Consider the following 22,036-nt stretch of genomic DNA (forward strand, 5'->3'; position numbering starts at 1 on the left):
AATTTTTCTGTAGATGAAAAGAGGCAATTCTTGCCTAGTGACTGTCTCACCACAACTGGAGTAACTCCAAAGATGCTCAATTTCTTCTTAGAATCCAAGACAAGAAGCTGTCAGGAGCAGACAGGTCTCTAATCAAAATGAACATCAATACAGAAAAGTTTGTAACTTCTGATGTTTTGAAAAACAACTATCCATGTAAGGCAATCTGGACTGCTGTCTGTTAACTCCTCTCAGCTATTTCTAAGTAAAATATACAAAACACCCTAACAATAAACTCAGAGCCACAAATTTTCTATAGGCCCTTAAATGACAGGTGAACCATTTCAAATCAGTTAGAAAAGTTAAAGAAGTACTGGGTATAAGCCTTGTATTCTTAAATGTGTTATATAGGCACAATGTCTATGAAAGTAACAATATTAATCTCACTTGTATATCAATTAGACACTCGTACTAATGAAAACCTTAAATTTGAAATGAAAGTAAATTTTGTACCATTTAAGAAATTGTAAATTCATCTTAATAACAATTATACATATTTCTACAAATAGGTTATGGCTATGCAACAAATCCTAGCTATTCCTCCTTGTTCCAACAAAACCACTACTTTTCCCTAGAAAGACAGCCCAATATTAACCATGTCAGTCCCCAAGCCCAGGGAATATGGGCGTCAACTCTTCATTAACTTCTTCACGCTGATTATGGGTGTTGAGATATTAGAAGAGGGGTATGGGGAGGAGTAAACTGATAAGCCTCTGATGCATTGTATCCACTACATCCAGCTGGAATTCCAGGACATCAGAGGTTTGAGCAGGTCTGCTCAGCTTGCTTGATGAGTAGATACACCAAGACTATGTATTCTGCAATATACAATTCTCAAAACAAATTTTAGTATCAAGATAATTTCTTGATTGAATTCTGGAATCTAGTCTTCTGGTGGCTTGCCTCTGTCATGTCTAATCCATATAAGTCTGGGAGTTTCTATGAGGGTTTGCTTTCAATATCCTCCCATTGCTGCCTCCCTGCTCACAATTCCCCAACACTAGGGAATCCAAACTTTCAGGCACCAAGGCCATCCACTTTCACTGATACCTGGCAAGTCCACACTCAACTACCTATACAGGTGGAGCCATGAGTCCCTCCCTTTGTGTTCTCAGGCTGGGGATCTTAGAATGACTACTCCAGCTTGTTTCTTAGGACCATTTGCTTGAAAAATTGTTTTCCAGTCTTTTACTCTAAAGTAGAGTCTGTCTTTGTCACTGAGGTGGGTTTCCTGTATGCAGCAAACGGCTGGGTCCTCTTTACATATCTATTCTGTTATCCTATGTCTTTACATTGGAAAATTGAGTTCATTGATGTTAAGAAATATTAAGGAACAGTGGTTGTTGCTTCCTGTTATTTTTGTTATTAGATGTGGAATTATCTTTGTGTGCCTATATTCTTTTGGATTTGTTGAAAGAGGATTAATTTCTTGCTCTTTCTAGGATATAATTTCTTTCCTTGTATTGGAGCTTTCCCACTATTATCTTTTGTAATGCTGGGTTTATGGAAAGATATTGTGTAAATTTGGTTTTGTCATGGAATATCTTGGTTTCTCCATCTATGATAATTGAGAGTTTTGTTGGGCATAGTAGTCTGGGCTGGCATTTGTGTTCTCTTAGGGTCTGTATGATATCTGTCCAGCATCTTCTAGCTTTCATAATATCTGATGAGTAGTCTGGTATAATTCTAATAGGTCTGTGTTTATATGTTACTTGGCCTTTTTCCCTTACTGCATTTAATATTCTTTTTTTTGCATTTGGTGTTTTGATTATTATGTGAGAGGAGATATTTCTTTTCTGGTCTAGTCTATTAGGCATTCTATAGGCTTCTTGTATGTATATGGGCATCTTGTTATTTAGGTTAGGGAAGTTTTCTTCTATGATTTTGTTGAAGATATTTATTGGCCCTTTAGTTTGGGAATCTTCACTGTCATCTATACCTATTATCCTTAGGTTTGGTCTTCTCATTGTGTCCTGGATTTCCTGGATATTTTGTGTTAAGAACTTTTTGCATTTTCTTTGACAGTTGTGTCAATATTTTCTATGGTATCTTCTGCACCTGAAATTCTCTCTTCTAGCTCTTGTATTCTGTTGGTGATGCTTGCGTCTATGACTCCTGATCTCTTTTCTAGGTTTTCTATCTGCAGGGTAGTCTCCCTTTGTGATTTCTTTATTGTTTCTACTTACATTTTTATATCCTGGGTGGTTTTGTTCAATTCCTTCACCTGTTTGGTTGTGTTCTCTTGTAATTCTTTAAGGGATTTTTGTCTTTCCTCTTTAAGGACTTCTACCTGTTTAACTGTGTTCTCCTCAAATTCTTTGAGAGTGTTATTTATGTCCTTCTTAAAGTTCTCTAACATCATCATTAGAAGTGATCTTAAATCTGACTCTTGCTTTCCTAGTGGTATGGGGGAATTCAGGACTTTCTTGTGTGGGAGAACTAGGTTCTAATGATGCCAAGTGCCCTCGTTGCTGATGCTTATGTTCTTGTGCTTGCCTTTTGCCATCTAGATCTCCTTAGTTCTACCTTCCCTGTCTCTGACTGGAGCCTATCTTTCCTATGATCTTGGGTGTATCAGAACTGTATGGGGAGTTTGTTACTACTGGAGTTAGAGCCAGGACACAAGATCTGCTCAGTGCTCAGGCACAGACAGGAAGGAACCAGAGCTCTGGGCCAGGAGTGAGTTCCTGGGTCCTAGTGGGTCCCAGTTACTCCTTGTTTGGGGAGTGTGTTGCTGTCTTGTTACCTAAGATACTGCCTGCATTAGAGTTCCTGGGAGGCCCGCTTACTCTTGGTTTTATGAGATTGGGGGCAGAGCTGCTACCCAGGATCTGCTCGCCCAGGATCTGCCTTAACAGAATATCCTTAATAGTGTCAAGGACTAGTGCTTGCCCATGGAATGAGTCTCAAATTGAGGTGGTTATTGGGTGGCCATTCCTTCAGTCTCTGCTCCAGTTTTGTTCCTGCATCTTTTTTTTTTTTTTTTTTTAGGAAGGAACAAATTTTGCCTCAAAAGCTTTGGGGGGTAGGTTGGTGTTTTCTAATCTCCCTGTTGGAGGTCCTGCTTGATTATAAGAGGTAGCCTTTTCAGGTTTGAGATCCTCACTGCTATGTGCCTCAGTAAGGTCACTCACATTGTCTCCTGGGATTCACCTATCCATAAAATTTCATAGAGATATCCTCCAACTCCACACCTCTGCAACTCCCACAGCTGCAGATTTGCATTCATTCTCCTGCCCTCTGGACCTCTCTCCTGTGTCTACCCACACCTGATCTTGCCCCACCCCCAATACCCCTACTGTTTTAGTTAGGGTTTTACTACTGTGAACAGACACCATGAACAAGGCAACTCTTATCAGAACAATACTTAATTGGGGGCTGGCTTACAGGTTTTGAGGAGGTTCATTCCATTATCATCAAGCATGGCAGCACCCAGGCATGTATGGTGCAAAAAGAGCTGGTAGTTCAACATCTTGTTCCAAAGTCAAACAGGAGAAGAATGGCTTCCAGGCAACTAGGATAAGGGTCTTAAAGCCCACACCCACAGTGACACACTTTCTTTATCAGGGCCACAACTACTCCAACAAAGATGCACATAATATTGGCACTGAGACTCAAGCATCCTTGCTTGGGTCTTCCTTCTTGTTTAACTTCTTTGGGTCTATGGGGTATATAATGAGTATTCTGTACTTTATGACATATATATATATCAGTGAGTAAATAAATACCATGCTTTTCCTTTTGGTTCTGGGTTACCTAATTCAGGATGATATTTTCTAGTCCCATCCATTTGCCTGCAAAATTCATGGTATCCATGAGCACTGACATGTTGGTAGAGCATCCAGAGCATTTGGTGGGTAAAGGCTTCATCTGCCCTTGGCTTAGGGAGTGAAGTCTGATTGGGGAACACTAAGATGGCTCAGTGAGTGAGAGTTTGCCACACAGCCTCACAGTCCATAGTATGATCCTTGAAATTTTCTGTGGAAAGAAAAACTAGCCCTCAAAAATTATCTTCTGACACGCAAGGAGGCATGCACACACAGAGAAATGCTCACATATATAAACACACATAAAGACACACACACACTAGAGAGAAAGACAGATAGATAGAAATTCTCACATAAATAAACACACACACACTTATACCTTGCACATACTCACACATATGTTGCAGCCTGAGGTGGCCCACATTTGGGGGCCAAAAATGTCTAAGACCTCTCTGTCAATGTTGGAACTTGCACTGCCAAAAGCTTTGGGGACTAATTTGTTAGAGCTTACACTGCCCCAAGCTGCTCTAGTCTGAGGGTCGGGGTTCAGCAAGAGAGAGACTGAGGACGGACTGGAAGAATGGAGACCAGACAGAATGCAATTCAATCCTGTTTATTCTTCAGTCTCTCTTCCTAGTCCAAGTCCCAATTCTTGAGTTCCTAGTCCCTAGTGCCTAGTTCCTAATCCCTAGTGCCTCCAAGTGCTAAGTGCCTAATACCTAATAATAATAATAATTCTTCTGAGTTCTCTAGTCCAAGTGTCTTCTCCTCAATGCCTAATTCCTACTCCAAGTTGTACTCCAAGTTGTACTCTCTAACCTAATTCCTAGTTCCAAGTTGTACTGTAAGTTGTCCTCTCTGAAGTGTCTGATTCTCTATTCCTAGTGTCTCTCTGAAGTGTCTGATTCTCTCTTACTCCAAATTGTTCTGAACTCTCCTATCTGTCTCTCACCTTTTATATGTCTCACTTCTAAGCCACACCTCTAAATCAATCATGCCCTTAGGTCTTCTCTCTAAATCTGATCTCTAAGTCACACCCTTAAGTCACACACCTTTAAGTCTCAGACACCCAAGGGAAAATCCTGGGTATCTAAAGCAAGATGTTATCAGAGTATGCTCAGCTGTTGCAGGCTGATGTAATCAAGTCTTTTTTCAGTGTATATGGCTCAAGATGGCTGCAAGGATGATAGCCGCCTTTTTTTGGCTCCCCACACATATATGCTAACATAAGCACTGTAATGGCTATTCCTGGTTTTCAAATTCACTATCTGGAATGATCTACAATCCATATTTGGAGGGCACAGCTGTGGTCCAGATCTTGAGGCTAGAAGACACAGTTTCTGACCTGGATCTTGGCATGGAGATCTTGAAGCACAGTGGACAAGAAAAGCTTCAGCCCAGGCAATGTTGTATATACCTTTAATCTTAGGAGACTGATGCAAAGAGGTATCTGACTTCAAAATCAGCCTGGGACAAAGCAAGGCCTAGATCCAGGTGTGGTGACACACACCTTTAATCAGGGCCATACCTTCTACTGGAGGCCTACCTAGTGACATTGGAAAAAGGAAGAATCACTCTTCTTCAACTGCTTGCACTTACTTGCCAGCAAATCTGTTGAAACCTACTTCTACAGAAGACCAACTCAAACAACTAGCCTCATGATACTGAGCCACTAGTAGATTCTTGGACTTCCCATTCACAGCTGCCTGTTTTGGGGTCAGTTGGACTACAGATTGTAAGTTATCACAATAAATTGCCTTAATATGCTGAGATATTCCATAAGAACTGTGACTCTAGAGAACCCTGACTTATACAAGCGTGTACACACTCAAACACACATATACTTAGAAATGCAGAGTCACACAAGTCACACTCACAGACTCTCAATGATAACACATCAAAGCACTTACTGAAAACATGGCTCTGAGGGTTTAGTCTCCTGAAGTTCTTTAGATGGGAGAGATTGGAAAGAGATTTCTGAAGAGGTGCTGACATTCCTGAAGAGTAGAGGACTGAACAAAAGGGATGAGCAGGTGGGGGGCATTTCCTGGAGGAGACAGAGATCTGAGATAAAGGATGTACCCAAGTATCAATGAGGGTGACCTTAACTGTGATTCAGTACATTGGGTATATGGAACTTGAAGAAGCCATTTCCTGTAGCCAGGCAGGAAGCCCAGTGGAGCAATAGACACATCAACCCACCTACAAAACTTTTGACTCAATATTATACTTTCTACAAGAACTGCAGGCACAGAGAATGGGGCAGAACCTGAGAGAACAGCTAACCAATAACTAGCCCATCTTGAGACCCATCCCATGGGCAAGCACCAGTCTCTAACACTGTTAATGATACTCTATTATACTTGCAGAGAGGTGTGTGTTGTCCTATGAGGCTCCACCTAACAGCTAAATCAGACAGATATAGACACCCACAGCTGAACTGTGGATGGAGCTTGGGGAGTCTTATGGAAGAACAGGAGGAAGGATTACAGACCCAGAAGGGAATAAGAACTGCACAGGAATACCAACAGAGTCAACTAACCTGGACCTTCAGGGTTCTCAGAGTCTGAACTACCAACCAAAGAACACACACAGGCTGGACAGAGGCCTCCCCCAGATATGTAGCAGATGTGCAGCTTTGTCTTCCTGTGGTTCCCAAAACTGGAATGGGAGCTATCCAACATTTCTGTTGTATTGGGATATGTTCTTTTAGCTGGGCTGCCTGATCTGGCCTAGTAGGAGAGAGGAGATACCTAGCCTTGAAGAGGCTTAAAATGCCAGGGTGAAGGGATAATGGGGGTGGGGGACAACCACTTATATAAGAAGGAGATGAGGGATGGATTGTGAAAGGAGGTGGCCAGTGAGTGGAATGTAAAGTGAATAGGTTAAAAAAATTTACAAAAAGAAAAGAAAAAAAAAAAAAAAAACAAGAGTAAAGGACGAAACCTTGTATCCAAAGGGGTTTTAATTCTTCCTTCTTTGAGGAAATGGCTAGAATCTATACATTCCCTAACAAAGGGGAAGTATATATCCTGAGAGGTAATTAAACCTGTCAACTGAAACCACTCAGAATCCTCCAGCCTGTTCCTCTACTGGCCAAAAACTCAGACATCTGCCAGTGGTCTCTGCCAACCCAGTGCTGGAGTGAAAGGTGTGTGCCACCACAATGGTACTTGTTTTATTCTTTGAAATATTTTAATTTTTTAGTCATGTGTATGATTTGTGTATGTGCAGACGAGTACAAGTATTCCCAGAGAGCACATAAAAATGTCAGAGCATCTGAAGCTAGAGTTACAGATGGTTATAGATATACAAAATAAAACAGTCCTCTCCAGGAAGAGCACCAAGCAATCTTAAACTTTGAGCCATCTTTCCAAGAGAATCTTGGTAGTATTTTGAACAGGATTTCAGGAAGCTGAAGTGTCTATAATCTTTAAACACTGGGTGTGTTATTCTGAAAGTTCTGGGTAGACAGAGAGACAGAGAGAAGGAAACACAAGTGACCCGACCTGCGGGCCCTAGGTTATTCGTGAGGGACGAGGAGGATTGCAACCTGGAAGAACAGGCGAGAGAGAGAATGGACTCAAGGAAGCAAATGCTTGTCAAGAGTCATATATTTGGGCACCAAGTGCTTATTTGTAATACATTTTTCAAAGGGAGGGGTAAGAGGGATCCAGGTGATGGGAAAGTACAGAATCTTCTTGGCCTGTGCCCTGAAACAATGGCGGGCCAGGTGATGGGACAGTACAGAATCTTCTCAGCCTGTGCCCTGAAACAATGGCGGTCCAACTGCCTACTTCAAAAGATACGGTACACTGCTTTACATCTAAAAATCTATTTGTAACTATCAAGCAGAACCTTGTGGTTGCTAGGGAGATGAAGCTGCAGGAGACATTGTGCAGGTGGGGAGAAGTAGGGGGTGAGGGTAAGAGGCAAGGGTGCTGGCTTCTGACACACAAGAATATGGGAAGGGCAAACCAAACAGTAAGTACCATATTCAAATTCCATTTGCTGTGTCAAGGTATCTACTGTTGAGCTTAGGCAAAAAACAAGCCCTCATTCTCCAAATTAGTACTTCTTCAACTATGATCCAATGGAACAATCATCATTCCCGAGTACATCCAAAAAATATGCTGAAATACACATGCTCTATCTCAAATGTGTCACTTGAGTTCTGGCTTTCCTTTCTCAGAGTCCAGCAGTGACCTCTCTGATTGCCAACAGAGACATAGTATGGCCCCAAATTTGTAGACACAGAATCCCCCACAACCTGCACAAATGTTACTCACAAAACAAATCTTCTTTGGCTGCCTTATAACGTTGAGTGTGACCATTAGCTCAGAGCACTGTTGTACAAATTTTTGTGGGAGGACATTACCAAATTCATCATAGACCTCATAGGGGGCAGGGTACCTTTCCCTGGTCAGTTGTCTCAAGTTAGCAGTGTGCTGCAGCAGCTTCTTCAGGATGTCCATAGATAAGAAGTTCATCTGAAAATCGACCTCAGTGAGTTGGGAGCATTGGCTCAGAGCAGGTAGGAGGACATTGATTTGGAAGTCCACGATCATACAGCCCTTCAATTTCAGCTTCTGCAGTGTAGCTGTCAGTCTTTCTAGAAGTCTTCCTAGAAATTTATAACTTGAATTTATAAAGTCGGTGCCACTCAGATCCAGGTGTGTGAGCTGATGGAGCCTTGGACACTCGGACAGACAACGCATATGTGACTCTGTCAGCTTGCAGCGAGTGATTGCAAGGGTCTCTAAGGGACTCTCTAAGCTCCTAGAGAGAGACAAAGGAGATCATCTCCTTAAAGTTCAATAGTGGCACACAAAGGGCAAGATTTCAAGGAAGAAAAGGTTAGCTACATCCAAGGTCATTCTGTGTCCATAATGAAACTCAAGGGTAGAATGTTCCCTGATAGTACCAAATAAATCTTGTTACTATAAGCAGAGGACACACACCATCATTATGATTGCTTTTGCCTGGAGCTCTACAGTGCCCTCTGCACTTGGGAGCACAAGACCACATCAGTGAATAGATGATATCAGCAAGGAAACCCAGTAGGACTGTCTTGGAAAGACCTAGAACCATTCCTGGGTGTGATAACTTTGAGCTCATGAGCTCCACCTCTATGGCATGGATTCTATCCAGTCCACATAGCTTTCCTGTGGCCATAATGACTCTCAATCATTACTCATCCCATACCAGTGTTCAGATAGCCTCAGACCCATGGGGAGTCAGAGGAAGATGAAAAGTCTTCATACAGTTATTAGGACAGAACTGGCATGGGGAAAATGTAATATAAGCTCTCATAGCCTTTATAGATCTGTGTTTAGTACATCTGGGTACTTGGCAAAGAACTTTTCTAAATCATGAACACACAAATGGCAGTCTGAGTTTACTGACGTGACAACTCAGGATCTAGAGTAGCACAAACTCTAAGATCAATTATTCTAAGGTCACATCCATGTAAATTCAACAGTGCCTGGGAAACCACAGGTGTGCACTGGCCTTTCATGTAACAGAGAATGGCTTTGATCTGGCCCCTGGATAAGGCTTTCTTTCCTCCTTACTCACCTGAGCACTTGGTCCAGGCATTTATTCACAAAGCAGACGTCATTCAAATAGAGATGCTGGAACTTGTGGAGTTTTTAGAATTGGGGAATGATCATACTTACACACCAGTCTTCTATCTTTTTATTTCCAAGCCACTCCAAAGATATGTGGATATCATTGAGAAGGAGTTTTTGAAGGTTTGTCATCTGGCCTAAACCAGGGGCTGTCATTGCAAGGGTGTTCAGGTCGCAGTGTTTATACACTTCCAATTCCTGGATAGAACTTAACTCAACTACATCCTGAAGATAAGTTGGGTAGTAGACAGGGTTGGTCCAAATCTCTATCTTCTGACAGTTCACCTGTACTACATCTTTTCTCTCCATTGACCACTGATAAAAATATTCATTGTATCACTTATGTTCCCGGGATTCATAGAAAGGTTTATCTTTATAGTCAAAGACTGTTTTCCCTGTTGTATGGGATGATACATCAAAGGCAGAGGCTGACTAATGTCTGGAAAGCAAACACCATCCCATATTCCAGCCCACACATTCCAGAAATTATGATTGGCATCTCGTAAATCAAGCACTTGTAGTTTCCACATCCTGTGGATCAAATGGGAAAAAATTCAGATGACAGAAGAGGCAATGTATAAACAGCTTTGTCCCTACAACACAAAGACCCTTAAATCCATTCCTTGAGGGAAGAGGCCAGGACAGACTCATTGCATATTTTGTGCATCTGTACTCTCTGCTCTGCTGCACACACCACTGTCCTTTTTCTTTATTTCTCTCCACAAAGTTAGTGGCATCAGAAGCCTCTGATTCAACTTGGATCGCATGGTGAATACTTCCATCATTCCACACACTCCCCCCCCACACATCCCCCCCGCCACATGCTACTTTGGTGTTACTTACCTGGGTTGATCTTTTTGTGTCATCAGCAAATCCAGGCCATCCAGCACAGTCTTCAAGATCTCCAAGTCTGGAGTTGTCATCAGAGCTCTGACAAGAAGGCATGGGAAGGGCCAGGCTGCCACCATCTCCCTCAGGATTTTATGTTGTTTGCTGTTGAATGCATCCTTAAAGAGTGGTGGGAAGAGCTCCATGGGCAGGTCCTGCAGAGCAGAGATGGTTAAGGCTTCATCTTTCAGCAGACTTCTTCTCGCCAGCTGCACTAGCGTGGGTGGGGTCTTGGAGCTCATCATGGCTTTCAGGTAGGGAGATGCTATGGATATAGCAAGATAAAGAAATTATTTCAGGGAAAACACTCTTTAGCTTGCTTCTTTTCCCACTAATTAGATAAACAGACTCGGCCTCAGTCACTGTTCTGGCAATGTCATAAACCTGTATTTCCCATTAGACACTATTTTTCCCAGAACCACATTTCCTTTTAGGACCCCCTGGAAAGTCAAAAGCACCCATTCAACCCAATCACATCTACAGCTCACATGCTGGGAAGCTGGTATCAGGACATTCAACCTGAAGTCCACACTTTTGTTTGAAACCATCTACAAATGTATCTCATGACCCTAAATGGCAAAGTTAAAGGTCACATATCCAAACTATCCTTGAATTCAATGAATGGAACTGTTGGAGAGAATCTGTGATATGCATGTTGTTACTTTGACTTCCTTAAGCTTTAGATCCAGTAGCCACACTGAGCTGTAGCCTGCTCTTTAGGAGACTGAATTGTGAGAATTGTCAATTTTATGCTTTCACGGGGGTCACTATTTTCTTCATTTTTCACTCTTTTTGAATTTTCAATCATTTTGAGTTAGGGTATTTTAGGGTATACTGCAGATATTGGTAAGAAAATAAGGCCCTTCCTCAGTGGGCCAAGTCCTTGAATGTTACATCCTCAGCTCTCTATAAATGGCACAAAGCAGTTCAACTTGAGGTCTCAGGACTCAGGAGAGAGAGTCAGAAAAATCAGTCTTAAATGACAGCTACATATGGAGTTCTAAGCTAACCTGGGTTGAATGATATTTCCTACTTCAAAACTGTAACATCAAACAGGGAGCCAAAAAAAATTTACAATGACCAAATATCAAAATTACTGAGGTGAAATGGGAGACTGAATAGGAGAAGCATGAATGGTCTGCCTGGGTGAGATGGGGCATCCTAATGGATTGAATGATTTACCTGATCAGCACACTGCTTTCAGGTTTTCCCATCCTAGCAGGAGCAGGTAGTTGCTCCAGGCTCCAAGCCTCAGAATGTCTTGTACAGCCACACTGAACCTTATATCCACCTTTTCCTCACACCTTCCCTTTTAGCCCCACCTCTCAGCAATAATCTGCCACCTGAGTGAATCATAAAGTTTCCACCCATTTAATTATTTTGACATTTACATCTTTAGTTAGATTGAATCAGATTTCTATATGGGAATGTTTAAAATCAAGACCTGGTCAAGGTCTCAGGCCTTCCAAGATGTTTCTCCTCAAACTCTGAGCTCTGAGATTACTTGTCCTAATTAACTATATATTTTGGGAGTTTCTTGTCTGTTTGTTTGAAACATGGTTTTCCTGTGTAACTGTGGCTGTCCTGGATGGCACTCACCATGCACTCTGGTCTGGCTTAAACTCATTATGAAGCCCCTGCATCAGCTTTCCCGGTAGCTACTAGGTGGATTTGAGCCATAACACCTGGATTCTCTTCTGCTCTCCTTGCCCACACTGCATCATGGGAGACTGACTGTGCTGATCAGAAAGGGTCTTCTAGTGAAGCAGTGGGACTTAGAAGAAGCATGAATGGCATCAAGGCACACACAATTATATATCAGGGATTGCCTTTGCTTCCCACATGCTGAGATTACAGTTATATTCTATCACATTTCAGCATGTGCCACCCCAGCATTTCCAATGCAGAACTGCTAGGTCTAGCCTTTGTTGGTTCTAAAGCCATAATTCTCCAGTCTGCTTGTGAAGCTTCTTCAAAGTATCCTAGTTCCCGAAGACTCTACTAATTCCAACCAATCTTGGGTGAATTCATCCCAGTGGGAAGAGATCACCAGGAAGCCTGGGAACTCAGGCTATATTTTGATGATAAATAAACTATGCTTAGTTCTCCCAGCCCTCATGATTGTAACAGACAATGTTTTATTGTTACTCGGCATTTACAAATACTGTTTTTGTCTGTTTGTTTTCTTGCTTTGCTTTTCTGAGACACATCTTATCCCTGGATGTTTTGAAACTCACTATATAGGTCAGATTGGCTTCAAATTCAAAGATCAGCTTGCCTCTGCCTCCATGTTGTTGGGATTAAAGGCACACTCAAGAATGCCAGGCTTAAAGTGACATAAACATCATCAGTCAAGGCACTTGAGTAACTCACAGCTGTCATTACAGCATGGATTGCCTTGAATTCAAGGTCACATTGATATCCTTTTTTGTTTGTTTGTTTTTTGGTTTTTCGAGACAGGGTTTCTCTGTGTAGCTCTGGCTGTCCTGTAGGCCAGACTGGCCCCGAACTCAGAAATCTATCTGCCTCTGCCTCCCAAGTGCTGGGATTAAACCTATGCACCACCACTGCCACACTGATATTTTTAATATGAATGTTTAAAAAAAAAAAACCACAGAAACCATACTTACCCAATCAAGCATCCCTCAGTTTTCTGAGATGAGAGAAGGCCAGGCAAGGTTATATAAAAATATTTCATTTCAAAAAAAGACAAATCAGTAACATATATATATATTATTTGAAGTGAGGGTACAGGGCTAGCATAAGATAAGGAACCTGATAATGCTAAGGGGCTTACCTGATCTGGACTCTGCTGAAAGGTCTCTGAACCCAGGCAGGAAAAGGCTCTGACTCCAGGCACCAAGACTCTGAGGTATCCTCTGGATGCTGTGACTTTTTGTATACTTTTCAAGTGGATGCTCTGACTCTTTATATACCTTTCCATTGAACCCTCCCTTTGTAGCCACACCCTCCCAGCCAAAATCGGCCTCTGATTCAATAATTGAGAATCTCCCCACGAGATCATTTTTAGATTTTGATGGTATAAGTGGATTGGATCAGATCCATACTTAGGAAAAAACTTAGGCCAGACTTATATCAAGAACTGATTTATTGAAGCAATTGGTTGTGCCTTTAATCCCAGCACTCCTTAGGCAGATGCAGGAGGATCTCTGAGTTCCAAGGCAGCCTTGTCTACAGAGTAAGTTCCAGGATAGTCAGGGTCACACAAAGAATCTCTGGCTTGAAATAAACAAAGCAAAACAAAAAGAGAAAGAATACAAAAATCCCAAACAGAAAAAAAAAAACTTTTTAAATTGATCTATGTACTTCGCTTTTTAATTTTTTGAGATGGGGTTTCTTTCATTGTGTACCTAAGATTAGTTGGCACTCCATTTGTTCACCAATCCTAGTTCCTCAGTCTGACTAAATCTGTGTTATGATGTGAGATTCTACTTCTGACTTAGTTTTATTCTTATTTTGACAGCATTGTTCAAGATACAGTAGAAGCTTATCACCTTCACTTACTTCTACCCCTGTGACTAAGGACCAACCTAGGACTATGAATCTACCATCCATCATGATTTAGTGTGGGAGGTGCTTCAAAGAACTCATTAGTGGTCAGTTTCTAGTGAGGGAAAGAGGTGGAGCTTTTTAAACTTTGGAGTGAATTCTAGATTAGTCTTTTATTTCCAGAAAGCTCTCGGGATTCAGGCACAGTTTTTGAAGCAGAGGTGCATACAGTGTTCTGATTTGCACACTACACAGTGAGCACAACTTGCTTCATATATTCTTGCTAAAACTTGAAATCTCCATTGCTAAAATGCTAATCTGAGGTTCTGGCAAGATCCCATGACACTTCTCCTCAAACTCTGAGATCTTGGATGGTTTTAAATTTTTCTACATTAAGACTCTGTTACTCAAGCCTCTCTGGAACTCACTATGTATCTTTCAAGTCACTGAGAAGATGAGAAGACACTAAGAATTTTTTTCTTTCATTCTCTTTTTTGTTTTGTTTCCTTCCTTCCTTCCTTCCTTCCTTCCTTCCTTCCTTCCTTCCTTCCTTCCTTCCTTCCATCTTCCTCTCATTTTTTATTTCCTTTCCACTTTCTTTTCATTTCTGTATGAGTTTGATCTTTGATGAATCATTGCCATGATGTGGAGAAAGTACATCTAGGCCTCAGTAATCTTCCAGTCTGGGTGGATGTGTATGTAAATAGGGTATATTCATGTTGATATCTCAGTGCAGGAAAGAATGAACGGAGATACTAGTGAAAATCAGGACTCCTTGCAAGACTGAGTGCTGTGTTGTGTACAGGCTGATTTTAGGGCTAAATTGTACTTCTACCATGGAATCAGTTGTAAGGTCTCCATACAATGAACTGAGACCATGTGGCAAGGTCTTTCATCCAGAGTGCTGGGATTAAAGGCTTGAGCCAGCCCTTGAAGGTTCACTTGAAAACTTCTGAGATGGGTTATCAAAGTGTCCCTGAACTCCAGATCTTTCTGGCTATGAAAGCCTCCTAAGCTCATCCTGAAATTCAAGTGGGGATCTGCTTTGGTAGTGTAATTCCTTTGCTTTTTATTTGTTTGTTAGATTTCTTTTAGTTTTTTAATATCCCAAACACTGTTCCCTCCAGTCCCCTATCCCACAGATCCTCCTCCACTCCCCTTTCACCTGTTTCACTTCAGCTTGAAAACACAAAAGGTCAAGCAGGCTTCTAGCAATCATTTATAAAGTGATAGAAGATGAGGAGTTCAAGGCCAGCCTGAACTACCTGACACCAGTAAAAAGAAAGAAAGATAATACAAAGAAGGATGCTTAAAGGAGAAATGGGGAGGGGCAGCATGAGGGGGTCTGGTAGGAGAGGGAAGTTGATATTAGGATGATAAGTGAATAAATAAACTAATTTTAAAAAGAATGATGCTTATTACACAGGTTTTCTCTTTTGTTTTGCTTCAGCAATCTTTGATCCTAGCCTGAGTATCTGAATAGTAAATGTTGAAATTCACCAAAACTTCCTTCATCAAACCTTTACTTTGATTCTCTTGGATACTTTGCAATTTTTTTTTTTTTTTTACATATACTCGACAAGGCAGATATACAAGTGGGAAATCTAGTTAAACTGTATACATTCTGTTTTATAACACTACCCTGAGGCCGGATGATTACTCTTACACACAGGTTAACATAACCTACATAATGAGTAGCTGATAACTGTTAGGTATACTAGGAGAAACTACTTGGGGAGAAAAAAAAAAGTCTAAGAGCAAGCCGGTCAGAAGATACTAGAAAGAAAATTCCAATACTAAGTGGTTAACTACACTCAAGGAAATATAAGGAATAAATGATTCCACATCACTAAAATCAAAAGAAGAGAATCATACATATACACACTAGCACGAAAAATATACCAGGAATTAGAAAATATTGACCATTAATATCTCTCAAGATCAATTGTTGAGAACTGCACTAGTCCCACGTTTGGGAGCCAAAAAATGTTGGGGCCTAGGCTGGCCCACTTTGGGCGGCCTAAAATGTTGCAGCCCTCTCCACTCCACTGTTTCCTGGCCCAGGCTGCTGCTCCAGTCTGAGGGTCTGGGTTCAGCAAGAGAGAGAGTGAGGACAGACTCGAAGAATGGAGACCAGACAGAGTGTGTTTCAATCCCATTGATTCTTCAGTCTCTCTTACTAGTCCAAGTCCCGCGTCTTGAGTTCCTAGTTCCTAGTTCTACTCCTCTCGTTGTTCTCTTCCGAGTGTCTAATGTCTATTCCTACCTCTAGTGTCTGAATCTCTGTTACTCCAAATTGTTCTCTCTTTTTATATGTCTCACTTCTAAGCCATGCCTTTTGGTTCACGACTTTAATCATGCCATTAGGTCTTGTCTCTAAATCTGATCTCTAAGCCACACTCTTAAATTACACACCTTTAATCTCACACACCTTTAATCTCACACACCTTTAATCTCACACACCTTTAATCTCACACACTCAAGGAAAGTCCTGGGTATGTAAAGCAAGATGTTATCAGAGTGTGCTCAGTTGTTGTAGGCTATTGTAATCCAACTCTCTTGTCAGGTATATGGCTCAAGATGGCTGCAAAGCTGATAGCCGCTTTCTGCTAAAAGTCAGCTCCCAACAATCAACGAACTCAATTCCCTAATAAAATGACTCAGGCTCACAGAATGGATGTATAAACAGAACCCATCATTCTGCTGTATACAAGAAACACATTTGAGCAACAAAGATAGACATTACTTCTGAGTAGATGGCTGAAAAACAAAGGTTATAAAGCAAATGGACCAAAAAGGAAAATATAGAAACCAGTCTAATATCTACTAACAAATTTCCAACCAAAAGTAAGCAAAAGAGATTGGGAAGAACACTTCATGTTCATTAAAGGAAAATGCACCAAGAGGACGTCTCCTTGTAAACATCTATGTCCCAAATGCAAGAGCACCCACATTCATAAAAGAAACACTCATAAAATAATTTGAGAAGGTGGAGGCAGGAAACAGCCTTCCTCACTGCTCACTTCCACCTGCCTTGAGTTTGGAGTTGAGGCCTCCCCAACTCTTGTTCCTCAGCAGCCTACAGTGTCTGACCATATTTGGCCCATGGAGAAATGCAGTAATCAGCTTGAACCTGTACTGCTGTGGGGCTAGCCTTGGAGTGGCTGCTTAAATTGCTTGGCCTCCTGGCTGTGTCGTTGGAGGAGACCAATGACATCATGTCTCCTAAGTAGGAGCTAGAGGTCTGTGTGCCGGAAGTGTATCTTGTTTTATGTAGAGGTCCTCGATCTACTTGGATTCGAGCTTCATATAAAGAGATAGAAATGGATCAATTTACATTCTGCTACTGGCAGACTTCAGGTTAGACCAGCACCATTTGTAGAAGATACTGTCTTTTTTCTACTGTATGGTTTTGGCTTCTTTGTCAAAGATCAAATGACCATAGGTATGCAGGTATATTTTTGGGTCTATTTGGATTCTATTCTATTTATCAACTAGTCTGTCTCTTTACCAATACCATGTGGCTTTTATCATTATTGATCTTTAGTAGACCTTGAGGTCAGGAAGATTCCCACAAAAATGTTTGGTTTTTTTTTTTTTTTTTTTGGTTCAGGATTGTTTTTGCAGTCCTGGGTTATTTTTATTATTCCATATGAAGTTGAGAACTGCTCTTCCTCTATCTGAGAAGAGTTGAGTTGGACTTCTCATGGAGATTACATTTGGTAAAATGGCCATTTTACTATAGTAATCCTACACTTCCATTAGCATCAGAGAGCTTTTCCCCCTCTGAGATCATCTTCAATTTCTTCTTTCAGGGACTTGGCATTATTCTCATAGTGATCTTCCACTTGCTTGGTTACAGTTTCACCAAGATATTTTATATTATTTGACTATTGTGAAGGGTGTTATTTCCCTAATTTTTAAAGCCATTTTGTCCTGTGTATGGAAGAAGGCTACTGGTTTGTTTGAGTTAATTTTGTATCTACCCACATTGCTAAAGCTGGTTGTTTTTTTTTCCCAATAGTCATCATGTGTTTCTGACAACAACTGGCCAAGTCTTCAATGGCTGATTCTGAAGTACACAGGGAAGAACTGCACTTCTAATTTTCAAATGAGTTCAATTAGGGTTTTAGTTTTCTGAGAGGTATAAGCATGTAAAAACAGGATCCCTGTCTCCCAATGACAGTAATAAACAATCCACAAGGCATTAAAGTCTCTACTCAGAGGAAAATATATAATTCCAGGGAACCCCCCCCAAAAAAAAACATTATCGTACAGATTTTTGCTTTTGTTTTTGTTATTGAAGCTTTCTCTCTTCTAAAGAGGACATAAGACAGAACAGTTTACTCTTAACCAAATCTCTAAAACTTTTAGATTTTGTTCCTTCATGAATAACAGGGTCTGGTCTTCCACTAACTGAGAGCTGGAATGACCAATAACAAAACAAAAACCAAAATCAACACAAGGGGCCAGCAGGGATATATATGCAAAGAAATGGTGAAGACAAGAGAAGATAAATTCACAGAAGAAATTCTTTTGTTTGTGATCCAGACCTTGACCAACATTCCTCATCCCCTCAAGATTCTTGTATCTCGAATGCTCTTAAAATCTCCAAGAGCACACTAGTTACCACAAACCTATCAAACTTTCCTAAGGCTTCAAAAAAGCACTAGGCTACTGAAGTGACTCTGTTAGTGCTGAGGACCAGCTTTCTTTAAAGGCCACTGGAGAACTATGATTTTAGAGGCTGGCTGTGCTTCTTTAACTTCTAAGCCTTGCCTTCAGAATACCTCTTGTAGGAAGGATCCCATGTCAGAATAATCTACTCTCCCAGCCCCACAAAACATAGCAACAAAGACTCTCCCCCACCAAAATAAGACTTTCCATTAATAAATAAGGAATCTCAGGTTCCACAACACAAAACACACATGTTCAAAGTGCAAATTTCTGCCATTAGCCTGGGACTTTTCTCACTGACAGAGAGCCCTATCTTACAGCCAGAAAGACTGTACAGAGGGCAGTCCCCTCTCTTGGGAGCCTGCTTCCAAGCAAGTGAGCACCATTAGGAGCATTATGGAGGTTCAGACATGGGGGGAACTGAGGCGCTGGGATCCACTGAAAGGGAAGGAGGTGGTCCCCATGTATCCTTCCTTCCCCAAACCCAGTGAGTAATGGAAGAGGGGTGAGAGATATGTGCTGTTTTAACAGCATCCTGCCAAGGGGCCCTAAAGTGCCAAGTCAAGCTGCCAGCCTCCAGAAAATAGAATTATATAATATTTGAGGATAAGTGTTGGTTGTTGCAGTGGGGAGAAGCCAGAGCCATAGGACAGTAGTAGAGGAGAAAAGATTTAGATGATAGTAATATACTATTATGAGTTCAAAGCTGATCCAGAGCACATCAAAGTTATAGGTTGGAAAAAAAGAGATCTGCCAATGAGCAGGAAGTCTGCTGCTGGCTAGAACCTAGTATGTTGCTGCTTTTTTATCAACCTTTCTGGTAAAGGCTACATCAATATTTTAAGGATGAGGAAAAGGAGTTCAGGGAATGGGGATGGTGTGTGTGTGTGTGTGTGGGTGTGTGTGTTGTGATCCACAATGCAAAGAAGAGGCCCTTCAGTTATTTTACTAGGTTTTTAAATGCTTTACTTTTTTTGTCCTTTTTATCTTTTAAACACAAAGTCTGCACTGCCCCAGTGCCCAAAGTCTTCCTTTGCACTAGGGTCCAGTAGTAGAGTCTGTATCTTCAATCAGAACCTCTGTGGTAGCACCGAGTATATCCGAGTTCATGACCAGCCCCACTGCTGCCACTTCTCACAAAGATCTTCCCGTCAGACATAAGGCTCACCCGTTCTGTCCCACTGCAGTATGACTTTGACATCCCTTCAGCTTCTAGCAGTAGGCACTCTCCAGATGTTGAGTTTCCCAAGGGCTCAGGAAGAAGAGGAAGCCCCTGACCATCTGCAGGTTGTGTCAGGGGCTCTGGGTTAGTGCTGGTGATGAGGGCGCCAGCATTGGCTGCCAGAGCTTCTGCAATCAGCACCTCAGGGTGGCTTTTTGCTTTGTGTGCCACTACACTGTCCTTCTTCTCAATTTTTTTTTTGCCACAGATATTGCAAGAAAACTGGTAGAAGGAGTCTGCATCATGTTTCTTCATGTGCCAATTGAGAGATGCTTTTTGTCGACTAGTAAATCCACAGATCTCACATTGTAATGGCTTCTCGCTTGTATGAATCATCCGGTGTACTGCCAAATTGTGGGAACTCTTGAAGGCCCGAGCACAATATTCACAGATATAATCCCTCTGGTCTGTATGATGCTTCGCATGTCGCAAAAGTTGTTTCTGGAGCCTGAAGTCCACAGGAGGGATGGGGACATACATATTTTTTTCAGCAAATGCTGGTATTTAATGTGGTGCTGCAAATAGCGAGGCTGAGCAAGAACAGTCCCACATGCTTCCACCTCACAACGGACATACTGGATTGGAGGCTTTTTTTCTCCTTTTGGGTAACCGTGGACTTTTGTCATCTTTCGCCTTCTCCCTCTCTTCCTAGGAGGCTCCTCATCTTCCCTAATTTCATTCTCTTCTTCTTTCACCTCTACTTCTACTTCCACTTTAATTACTTTCTTTTCTTTCTCTTCTTTCACCTTCCCTGATTTCCTCCGTGGCTTTGGGGTCTCCCTTTCAAGGTGGGGCTTGTAAGTCTCATCTCTTGGGTCATCTTTGAATGGTATTTCCTCTTCACTGATTAACATTTCTTCCTCCTCATCTTCCTCATCACTACTAATGCCACCGGGAGACTGATGTTCTTCTGGAACGTCATAATCAAGTTGATCTGTAATTGGTTCTGTCTTGCAGACAAGTTGCAGTGAGCCAGTCTTGGACCTAGAGCTCCGAGTATTCTCACTGTCTGGAAGGGGAGAGACAGAGGTCCTGCTACTACTGTGCCAGCTCCGGCTAGGTATAGTTGCAGTAATGGAAACTTCCCGAGGGAGGACAGAATCATCTTCTTTCTCTTCCTTGGGATCTAGATGAAAACATAATTCTTTATCAGTTGTTATTTTTTCTATACACTGGAGTCCTGGACTCTTCTTGCCCTGAGCGGGAGACGGGGCTTGGCGGCCGCGGGCTGATGCCTGGGACCGTCGTCGGGAGGCCTGTTGCTGGGGCTGCTCCTCTGCTGGCTGGGGGATACTCGGTCTTTCTCAGGCGGGACACAGCGGCAGCGGCGGCCGCGGTCAGGACATCGCCTCAGCACGTGGCTGCTCGCGGTTTCTACAGGCGCCTCCGCTGCGCCAGGCCAGAGCTAGATTGAAGCCTGGTCGGCCGCAGCTGCGAGAGGGCCCCCTTCCTGGTCCTGCTGCTCCGGGGATCGCAGCTCCTCCTTCTCCCCAAGCATCGGGGCTCATCCATCCCCATCCCTGCGTCCCAGGCTGTGGAGGCTGCGGTGCCCGCGGCACAGCTCTCCCTGTCCCCCTTTGCTCCCAGAGGGTCGGGCTCCCTCATTCCATAGCGCCTCTTCCCCCCCTTACCCCCCCCCACCCCTCTACCCCTCCACCGGTTCCTAGGGCAACTTTTTTTGGTTTTCAAGACACGGTTTCCCTGTGTAGCCCTGGCTGTCCTGGAACACACTCTGTAGACCAGGCTGGCCTTGAATTCAGAAATCCTCCTGCCTCTGCCTCCCAAGTGCTGGGATTAAAGGCGTGTGCCACCGGGCGCTGAAGCTGTTTTTAAGTGGAGTTATTCTCTGACAGAATTTTGGGGGTCACTTATGTATACTCTCATATCATCCACAAAGAGTAATACCTAGAATTCTTTCTTTACAATTTGTATCCCAGGGACTTCATTTTGTTGTCTATTTGCTCTAGCTAGAATTTCCAATGTTGTATTAAAAAAAATAGAGAGTGGGCAGCCTTGTTCCTGATTTTAGTGAGATTGTTTCAAATTGCTCTCCATTCAATTTGATGTTGGCTGCTGGTTTGATCTATATTGCTTTAATTAAGTTCAGGCATGTGCCTTCAATTCCTGATCTCTTCAAGACGTTTAACATGAAGCTGTGTTGTGTATTATCATAGGACTTTTTAGCATCTAATGTGATGATCATGTGAATTTTCTCTTTGAGTTCTTATATAGGGGATTACATTGATAGGTTTCAGTATATTGAACCATTCCCTGCATCCCTGGAATGAAACCTACTTGATCAT

At 42.1% G+C, this 22,036-nt stretch overlaps 1 pseudogene; it reads right to left on the reverse strand.

Moving 5' to 3' along the window:
- Positions 1-19,486: 19,486 nt before the first annotated feature.
- LOC117708141 (E3 ubiquitin-protein ligase ZFP91 pseudogene) lies at positions 19,487-21,231 on the reverse strand (annotated as a pseudogene).
- Between the last annotated feature and the right edge of the window lie 805 nt (positions 21,232-22,036).

Source organism: Arvicanthis niloticus, chromosome 5 (genome assembly GCF_011762505.2).
Source record: "Arvicanthis niloticus isolate mArvNil1 chromosome 5, mArvNil1.pat.X, whole genome shotgun sequence".
Lineage (NCBI taxonomy): Eukaryota > Metazoa > Chordata > Mammalia > Rodentia > Muridae > Arvicanthis > Arvicanthis niloticus.